Genomic DNA, 7,259 nt, shown 5'->3' with positions numbered 1-7,259 from the left:
GGTTTTTCTTCATTTGTACTATTTTCTACATTGTAGAATAATAGTGATGACATCAAAACTATGAAATAACACATATGGAATCATGTAGTAACCAAAAAAAGTGTTAAACAAATCAAAATATATTTGAGATTCTTCAAAGTAGCCACCATTTGCCTTGATGACAGCTTTACACATTCTCGGCATTCTCTCAAGCAGCTTCATGAGGAATGCTTTTCCAACAGTCTAGAAGGAGTTACCACATATGCAGGTAACTCTAATGAACTTATCCTCTGCAGTAGAGGTAACTCTGGGTCTTTCCTGTGGTGGTCCTCATGAGAGACAGGTAACTCTAATGAAAGTATCCTCTGCAGCAGAGGTAACTCTGGGTCTTTCCTGTGGTGGTCCTCATGAGAGCCAGTTAACTCTAATGAAAGTATCCTCTGCAGCAGAGGTAACTCTGGGTCTTCCTTTCCTGTGGCGGTCCTCATGAGAGACAGGTAACTCTAATGAAAGTATCCTCTGCAGCAGAGGTAACTCTGGGTCTTCCTTTCCTGTGGCGGTCCTCATGAGAGACAGGTAACTCTAATGAACGTATCCTCTGCAGCAGAGGTAACTCTGGGTCTTCCTTTCCTGTGGCGGTCCTCATGAGAGACAGGTAACTCTAATGAACTTATCCTCTGCAGCAGAGGTAACTCTGGGTCTTCCTTTCCTGTGGCGGTCCTCATGAGAGACAGGTAACTCTAATGAACGTATCCTCTGCAGCAGATGTAACTCTGTGTCTTCCTTTCCTGTGGCGGTCCTCATGAGAGACCGGTAACTCTAATGAACGTATCTGTCACGGTTTTCTTCTAACTCCTCCTCTGACGAAGAGGTGTAGCAAAGATCGGACCAAAATGCGGTGTAGTTCTTTAATAAAGGAAAAACTCAAACATGAACATAATACAAAAAAACAAACAACGTGAAAAACCGAAACAGCCTATGCTGGTGACAACTAACACAGAGACAGGAACAATCACCCATGAAACACTCAAAGAATATGGCTGCCTAAATATGATTCCCAATCAGAGACAACGATAACCACCTGCTTCTGATTGAGAACCACTCCAGACAGCCATAGACTATGCTAGAACACCCCACTAAGCCACAATCCCAGTACCTACGAAAACCCCAAGACAAAACACACCACATAAATAAACCCATGTCACACCCTGGCCTGACCAAAATAATAAAGAAAACACAGAATACTAAGACCAGGGCGTGACAGTATCCTCTGCAGCAGAGGTAACTCTGGGTCTTCCTTTCCTGTGTTGGTCCTCATGAGAGACAGTTAACTCTAATGAACGTATCCTCTGCAGCAGAGGGAACTCTGGGTCTTCCTTTCCTGTGCTTGCCCGTTTCATCACAGCACTTGATGGTTTTTGCGACTGCACTTGAAGACACTTTCAAAGCTCTTGAAATGTTCCGTATTGATTGACCTTCATGTCTTAAAGTACTGATAGTAATGATTGACTGACCTATTCTCTTAAAACTGCATTGTTGGTTTGTAAGGGCTTGTAAGTCAGCGATACCTGTCGTATTTGGCGCATGTTGACAAATGTTTTATTTTATTTTTTTTTTTACCTTTATTTAACCAGGCAAGTCAGTTAAGAACACATTCTTATTTTCAATGACGGCCTGGGAACAGTGGGTTAACTGCCTGTTCAGGGGCAGAACGACAGATTTGTACCTTGTCAGCTCGGGGGTGTGAACTCGCAACCTTCCGGTTACTAGTCCAACGCTCTAACCACTAGGCTACGCTGCCGCCCAAATCAAATAACATTTGATTTGATTAGTCCCCACCACCTGGGACCTGTAACACATATATAATACAATAATAGGAAAAGCATTGTCACTTTAATAACACTCACCTTGAATTAGGAAACATGACAGGACGTGAAGAGGACCGGTCTTGGAAGACAGGAAGTGAAGAGGACCGTGCTTAGAAGACAGGAAGTGAAGAGGCCCGTGCTTAGAAGACAGGAAGTGAAGGGGACCGTGCTTAGAAGACAGGACGTGAAGAGGACCGTGATTAGAATACAGGAAGTGAAGGGGACCGTGCTTAGAAGACAGGAAGTGAAGAGGACCGTGCTTAGAAGACAGGAAGTGAAGAGGACTGTGCTTAGAATACAGGAAGTGAAGAGGACCGGTCTTAGAAGACAGGAAGTGAAGAGGCCCGTGCTTAGAAGACAGGAAGTGAAGAGGCCCGTGCTTAGAAGACAGGAAGTGAAGAAGCCCATGCTTAGAAGACAGGAAGTGAAGAGGCCGTGCTTAGAAGACAGGAAGTGAAGAGGCCCATGCATAGAAGACAGGAAGTGAAGAGGCCCGTGCTTAGAAGACAGGAAGTGAAGAGGACCGGTCTTAGAAGACAGGAAGTGAAGAGGCCTGTGCTTAGAAGACAGGAAGTGAACAGGACCAGTCTTAGAAGATAGGACAAAGAATAAACCTGGGTAATGGTAGGCGACAAAAACTCCAGTGAAAAGAAACACAAACTAAGTATATGTTATAAAACAGCATTTTATTACTGCTACCTCACACCCGCAGTGACTTATAACACTACATTAACACATGGAGAAGCAAAAGGCTATATTCACCATTCATTTGTAAGCACGGTTTTCAAGCAAGCAAAATATTTTATTTTTTTTAAAGTGAAAGCCACAAACACTTCACTTTCTCCAAAGATACATTTCACATGGAAAGTTATATTCCTTTACAACAGCAGAAACATACACAACTTGAAAAAAATAAGAGTAATAATAACATTTAAGACGTACACATCACCATTACGTAGATGGTTTGTTCCAATCTACATCAGTACATGTTATTCTCTGCACTACCCAACTGCACATCCCACAGCAGACAATAGTTATTATGATACAATCGAGATATTAACCTATAGTAGCGTGGGAGAGTAACCTACAGTAGCATGGGAGAGTAACCTACAGTAGCATGGGAGAGTAACCTACAGTAGCATGGGAGAGTAACCTACAGTAGCATGGGAGAGTAACCTACAGTAGCATGGGAGAGTAACCTACAGTAGCATGGGAGAGTAACCTACAGTAGCATGGGAGAGTAACCTACAGTAGCATGGGAGAGTAACCTACAGTAGCATGGGAGAGTAACCTACAGTAGCATGGGAGAGTAACCTACAGTAGCATGGGAGAGTAACCTACAGTAACATGGGAGAGTAACCTACAGTAGCATGGGAGAGTAACCTACAGTAGCATGGGAGAGTAACCTACAGTAACATGGGAGAGTAACCTACAGTAACATGGGAGAGTAACCTACAGTAGCATGGGAGAGTAACCTACAGTAGCATGGGAGAGTAACCTACAGTAGCATGGGAGAGTAACCTACAGTAGCATGGGAGAGTAACCTACAGTAGAATGGGAGAGTAACCTACAGTAGCATGGGAGAGTAACCTACAGTAGCATGGGAGAGTAACCTACAGTAGCATGGGAGAGTAACCTACAGTAGCATGGGAGAGTAACCTACAGTAGCATGGGAGAGTAACCTACAGTAGCATGGGAGAGTAACCTACAGTAGCATGGGAGAGTAACCTACAGTAGCATGGGAGAGTAACCTACAGTAACATGGGAGAGTAACCTACAGTAGAATGGGAGAGTAACCTACAGTAGCATGGGAGAGTAACCTACAGTAGCATGGGAGAGTAACCTACAGTAGCATGGGAGAGTAACCTACAGTAGCATGGGAGAGTAACCTACAGTATCATGGGAGAGTAATCTACAGTAGAATGGGAGAGTAACCTACAGTAGCATGGGAGAGTAACCTACAGTAGCATGGGAGAGAAACCTACAGTAGCATGGGAGAGTAACCTACAGTAGCATGGGAGAGTAACCTACAGTAGCATGGGAGAGTAACCTACAGTAGCATGGGAGATGGGAGAAGTAACCTACAGTAGCATGGGAGAGTAACCTACAGTAGCATGGGAGAGTAACCTACAGTAGCATGGGAGAGTAACCTACAGTAGCATGGGAGAGTAACCTACAGTAGCATGGGAGAGTAACCTACAGTAGCATGGGAGAGTAACCTACAGTAGCATGGGAGAGTAACCTACAGTAGCATGGGAGAGTAACCTACAGTAGCATGGGAGAGTAACCTACAGTAGAATGGGAGAGTAACCTACAGTAGCATGGGAGAGTAACCTACAGTAGCATGGGAGAGTAACCTACAGTAGCATGGGAGAGTAACCTACAGTAGCATGGGAGAGTAACCTACAGTAACATGGGAGAGTAACCTACAGTAGCATGGGAGAGTAACCTACAGTAGCATGGGAGAGTAACCTACAGTAACATGGGAGAATAACCTACAGTAGCATGGGAGAGTAACCTACAGTATCATGGTAGAGTAACCTACAGTAGCATGGGAGAGTAACCTACAGTAGCATGGGAGAGTAACCTACAGTAGCATGGGAGAGAAACCTACAGTAGCATGGGAGAGTAACCTACAGTAGCATGGGAGAGTAACCTACAGTAGCATGGGAGAGTAACCTACAGTAGCATGGGAGAGTAACCTACAGTAGCATGGGAGAGTAACCTACAGTAGCATGGGAGAGTAACCTACAGTAGCATGGGAGAGTAACCTACAGTAGAATGGGAGAGTAACCTACAGTAGCATGGGAGAGTAACCTACAGTAGCATGGGAGAGTAACCTACAGTAGCATGGGAGAGTAACCTACAGTAGCATGGGAGAGTAACCTACAGTAACATGGGAGAGTAACCTACAGTAGCATGGGAGAGTAACCTACATTAGCATGGGAGAGTAACCTACAGTAACATGGGAGAATAACCTACAGTAGCATGGGAGAGTAACCTACAGTAGCATGGGAGAGTAACCTACAGTAGCATGGGAGAGTAACCTACAGTAGCATGGGAGAGAAACCTACAGTAGCATGGGAGAGTAACCTACAGTAGCATGGGAGAGTAACCTACAGTAGCATGGGAGAGTAACCTACAGTAGCATGGGAGAGTAACCTACAGTAGAATGGGAGAGTAACCTACAGTAGCATGGGAGAGTAACCTACAGTAGCATGGGAGAGTAACCTACAGTAACATGGGAGAGTAACCTACAGTAGCATGGGAGAGTAACCTACAGTAGCATGGGAGAGTAACCTACAGTAGCATGGGAGAGTAACCTACAGTAGCATGGGAGAGTAACCTACAGTAGCATGGGAGAGTAACCTACAGTAGCGTGGGAGAGTAACCTACAGTAGCATTGGAGAGTAACCTACAGTAGCATGGGAGAGTAACCTACAGTAGCATGGGAGAGTAACCTACAGTAGCATGGGAGAGTAACCTACAGTATCATGGGAGAGTAACCTACAGTATCATGGGATATTAACCTACAGTAGCATGGGAGAGTAACCTACAGTAGCATGGGAGAGTAACCTACAGTAGCATGGGAGAGTAACCTACAGTATCATGGGAGAGGAATCTACAGTAGCATAGGAGAGTAACCTACAGTACTATGGGAGAGTAACCTACAGTAGCATGGGAGAGTAACCTACAGTAGCATGGGAGAGTAACCTACAGTAGCATGGGCGAGTAACCTACAGTAGCATGTGCATGTAACCTACAGTAGCATGGGAGAGTAACCTACAGTAGCATGGGAGAGTAACCTACAGTAGCATAGGAGAGTAACCTACAGTAGGATGGGAGAGTAACCTACAGTAGAATTGGAGAGTAACCTACAGTAACATGGGATAGTAACCTACAGTAGTATGAGAGTCACCTACAGTAGCATAGGAGAGTAACCTACAGTAGGATGGGAGAGTAACCTACACTAGCATGGGAGAGTAACCTACAGTAGCTGAACAGTCAACTCAGCCATATTGGGGAATAACCTACAGTAGCTGAACAATCAACTTAGCCATATGGAAGAGTAACCTACTGTAGAATGTAGCTGAACTCAGAATCTACCCCTACTCCCTCAAGCCTTCCCCATCCTTCAGTATCCACCCCTAGTTGTTACCACAGCCTCCACCAAACCCAACAACCCCAGCATCCACCCCTCCATCACCCCTGGTATTGATCCCTCCAACCTCCACATAACCATTGGCCTCCACCCAGCCATCATCACCACTCAACCCCATGGATCTCAACCCAGCCTTCACCCTAGCCCAGAGGTAGGAATTCCTGGTCCTGGAGTGCCACAGTCACATCATGTTTTTGAATTTCCAGCAATCAATGAACTGATCAATTAGATCAGTTGGTCAGGTTTGCTGCACTGTCCCTTTATATCCCTTATCCACCGACCCAGCCCTCCCCAAGCTCTTCCCATCCCCGGCCCTCCCCAAGCTCTTCCCAACCCCGGCTCTCCCCCAAGCTCTTCCCAACCCCGGCCCTCCCCAAGCTCATCCCAACCCCAGCCCTCCCCAATCACTTCCGAACCCCAGCCCTCCCCAAGCACTTCACAACCCCAGCCCTACCCAAGCACTTCCGAACCCCAGCCCTCCCCAAGATCTTCCCAACCCCAGCCCTCCCCAAGCTCTTCCCAACCCCAGCCCTCCCCAAGCTCTTCCCAACCCCAGCCCTCCCCAAGCTCTTACCAACACCAGCCCTCCCCAAGCACTTCCGAACCCCAGCCCTCCCCAAACACTTCCCAACCCCAGCCCTCTCCAAGCACTTCCGAACCCCAGCCCTCCCCAAGCACTTCCCAACCCCAGCCCTCCCCAAGCTCTTCCCAACCCCAGCCCTTCCCAAGCTCATCCCAACCCCAGCCCTCCCCAAGCTCTTCCCAACCCCAGCCATCCCCAAGCTCTTCCCAACCCCAGCCCTCCCCAAGCTCTTCCCAACCCCAGCCCTCCCCAAGCTCTTACCAACACCAGCCCTCCCCAAGCTCTTCCCTACCCCAGCCCTCCCCAAGTTCTTCCCAACCCCAGCCCAAGTTCTTCCCAACACCAGCCCTCCCCAAGCACCTCCCAACCCCAGCCCTCCCCAAACTCTTCCCAACCCCAACCCTCCTCAACCCCAGCCCTCCCCAAGCTCTTCCCAACCCCAACCCTCCCCAATTCCAGCCCTCCCCAAGCTCTTCCCAACCCCTCCCCAAGCTCTTCCCAACCCCTCCCCAAGCTCTTCCCAACCCTCCCCAATTCCAGCCCTACCCAAGCTCTTCCCAACCCCAGCCCTCCCCAAGCTCTTCCCAACCCCAACCATCCCACCCCAGCCCCCAAGCTCTTCCCAACCCTCTCTTCCCAACCCTCCCCAACCCCAGCCCTCCCCAAC

General features: G+C 47.7%; 1 long non-coding RNA gene across 1 annotated transcript; it reads right to left on the bottom strand.

The window, feature by feature from the left end:
• Nucleotides 1–2,516: 2,516 nt before the first annotated feature.
• Nucleotides 2,517–3,909, bottom strand: LOC135561735 (uncharacterized). The gene is made up of 2 exons (XR_010459623.1): nt 3,806–3,909; nt 2,517–3,713 (listed from the first exon to the last, which is right to left on the bottom strand). It is a non-coding gene; the product is annotated as an uncharacterized LOC135561735 (long non-coding RNA).
• Between the last annotated feature and the right edge of the window lie 3,350 nt (nt 3,910–7,259).

This window comes from Oncorhynchus nerka, linkage group LG18 (genome assembly GCF_034236695.1).
Source record: "Oncorhynchus nerka isolate Pitt River linkage group LG18, Oner_Uvic_2.0, whole genome shotgun sequence".
Taxonomy (NCBI): Eukaryota; Metazoa; Chordata; class Actinopteri; order Salmoniformes; family Salmonidae; genus Oncorhynchus; species Oncorhynchus nerka.
Note: the sequence above shows the minus strand (reverse complement) of the source record. Positions and strands in the feature narration are given on the sequence as shown.